Here is a 3,378-nt window from a genome sequence, read left to right as displayed (position 1 = left end):
TGTGCTTTTCCCTGTTGAAGACAATGGTTAAAATAAAGCTATGTAATTGTTGATAAATTAGCTAGCAAATTTTGTGTTCTGAGTTATTAGGCAGCGAATTTATAGATGAAGTCAGTGATCATTTACCAAATTATTAGGGACAGTAGATTTGTCAAATAATTGATAATAAAATTAGAAATATGTGGGCTATATAATAAGTCAGTGATCATTTAGCAAATTATTAGGGACAGTAGATTTGTCAAATAATTGATAATAAAATTAGAAATATGTGGGCTATATAATAATGTATTCATTGTTTCTATGAGGATACGAGATTCCAACTAGAGTTCACTTCCTGGATTGAAAATCAGAGTTTTCTTATTTTATTTTATTTTTTCATTAGTTTTGTTTATGTTTTCATATGCATGCTCTTGATAGATTTAACATCATGGTATCAGAGCTAGCTTAACAGAGTTGATTTATATGTAAAGTGTGTGTTGTTGACAAGAGGTTTCAAAAGTTTGTGAAAGCCATTTGCAAGAGTTTTCATAATTTTGTGAACCCTGTGCAGATTCAAATTATTGGTTGGAGTGGTCAGCACTTAGCAGCAATGGCCAACAATGTGAATATTTCTCAACCACAAATACCAATGTTTAAAGGTGAGAACTTTGGTTTTTGGAGCATTAAGATGAAAACATTGTTTCTCTCATAAGATTTGTGAGATTCTGTAGAGAATGGATATACAAAATGCTCACACACTTGCTCGTTGTACTCAAAACCAAAGAAACCAGCTAAAGGAAAATCGTAAGAAAGATTTAAAGGCTCTCTTCCTAATCCAACAAGCAGTGTATGATTCTATCTTTCCCAAACTAGTTGCAATAACGAAATCAAAGGAGGCATGGGATGCTTTGTAGCAAGCATATCAAGGAAGTGATAAAGTAAAAATTGTTAAGTTGCAGTCATTAAGAAAAGAACTTGAAACCTTGTGCATGCAAAATTCTAAATTTATTTAGAATTTTCTCACTAGAGTTATGGGTATAGTGAATGAAATTAGGTCTTACAGAGAAGATTTAAAAGATCAAAAAATTGTAGAGAAGATTTTAAGAAGTTTCCCTGCTAAATTTGATGGGGTTGTTGTTGCTATTAAGGAGTCTAAGGATCTAACTCAGTTGTCTGTGAATGAGCTAATGGAGTCTCTTCAATCTCATGAGCAAAGAATCAATAGATTTTCTGAAAAATCTATTGAGTAAGCTTTTCAAGCAAAAGGAAATATTTTCAAAGACAAAAGTGGTTCCTCTCATGAGGAAACCCAGAACATTTTGGAAGAGGAAGAGGAAGAGGACAAACATACAAAGGAGGCAAAGGTCGAGGAAGATTTTTTTCTGCATACAACAAAGAAAGAGGTAATGATGACAACGATGGAGGTAAAAGATTTAATAAATCCCAAGTTCAGTGTTTTTATTGTAAAAGATTTAGCCATTATGAAAGAAATTGTTAGAAAAAACAAACACAAGAAGTTAATTTTTTTGAAGAAAAAGAAGAGGTTGGCATTTTATTCTTGGCTTCTAATTCAACTAATAATGTTTCCAAAGAGGTGTGGCTTATGGATAGTGGTTGCAGCAATCACATGACAGGAAACAAAGATGGCTTTGTAGAGATAGATGAATCTACAAAATCTGATGTACTATTGGGAGATGACAAGCCAGTGGAAGCTAAAGGTAAGGGAACAATTGTTGTGAAGACAAAACAAGGAAAACCAAAGCACATTAATGATGTTTTATATGTTCCTGGTCTAGCACATAATTTCTTGAGTGTGGGGCAACTCCTTGAAAATGGATATTTAATTGTTTTCAAAGACAAGCAATGCATAATCTATGATAAAAATGATCACAATAAAATTATTGCTAGGACTAATACACTGCAAAATAGAATTTTTGCTTTCAATCTCCCTTGTGATTCAAGCAAGTACATCATTAAATGTTGCTTATAATGATAGTTCTTGGCTATGGCACATAAGATATGGACTTGAATACTAAAGGCTTGAAATTGTTATATAACAAGCAAATGGTCAAAGGGTTACCATTTATTGGATCTACTGATAAACTCTGTGAAGGGTGTATTCTTGGTAAGCAACATAGAGATTTATTTCCAGTAGGAAAATCATGGAGAGCAAGTAAACCATTGTAACTAGTGCATGCAGATATATGTGGTCGTATGCAAACCTTGTCTCTCAACAAAAATAAGTGTTTCATTATTTTTGTGGATGATTTTAGTAGAAGAACATGGGTATATTTCATTAAAGAAAAATCTGATGCATTTGTCATATTTCAACAATTTAAAGCTCTTATGGAAAAGCAAAGTGGTTATTGTCTAAAAACATTACGCACAGATAGAGGGGAAGAATTCACTTCTAATAAATTTGATTCTTATTGTAAAATTAATGAAATTCAAAGGCAATTGACAGCTAATTATACTCCCCAACAGAATGGCATTGATGAACGTAAGAATAGAACAATTGTTGAGATGGCTAGGAGCATAGTGAAAGGTAACAACCTTCCAAACATTTTTTGGGCTGAAGTTGTAGCTACATCTGTTTATTTGCTTAATAGATTCCCAACAAGAAGTGCGCAAAATATTACCCCTTATGAAGCATGGTGTGGAAGAAAACCCAATATTTCTCATTTAAGAGTCTTTGGTTGCATTGCATATGCTCATGTTCCTGCTGAAAAGATAGGAAAGCTTGATGATAAAAGTTTGAAATGCATTTTTATTGGATATTGTGAGGAAACTAAAGGTTATAGATTGTACAATCTAGAAATTGAAAAATTAATGATTAGTCGTGATGTCTTATTTGATGAGAAAGAAGAATGCTAGTGGAATCGTGATGTGCAACAACAAACTCTAAGTATTGTTATACAATAAGATGAATCTTTTGTTTCTTCAAATCCATCGAGTAATCAAAATACTTCAGAGGCCACATCCACTCCATCATCTTCTGCTACTTCAAGTCTCGTTTCAAGTCCAAGTCCTCCTCCAAAAAGGACAAAATCTTTAAATGAAATTTATGGTTATACTAATTTTGCTTTGATGTCTCAGATTGAAGCAGAACCAAGATGTTTTGAAGAAGCAGTAAAAGAGTTAGTTTGGTGCAAAGCAATGGATGAAGAGATGGCAGCAATTAAAAATAATGCAGCATGGGAGCTTGTGGATCCTCTTACTGAAAAGGAAGTCATTGGGGTGAAATGACTGTATAAAACCAAGTATGCAACTGATGGATCAATATAAAGGAACAAAGCAAGGTTAGTAGCAAAGGGATATGCTCAACAACCAGGGATTGACTACAATGAAACATATGCTCCTGTTGCAAGATTTGATACAATCAGAAACGTTTTGGCATTG

This window comes from Pinus tabuliformis, chromosome 1_2, assembly GCF_031772625.1.
Source record: "Pinus tabuliformis cultivar Carrire ecotype Pingquan chromosome 1_2, CPIR1, whole genome shotgun sequence".
NCBI classification, from domain to species: domain Eukaryota; kingdom Viridiplantae; phylum Streptophyta; class Pinopsida; order Pinales; family Pinaceae; genus Pinus; species Pinus tabuliformis.
This window is presented reverse-complemented; position numbering follows the sequence as displayed.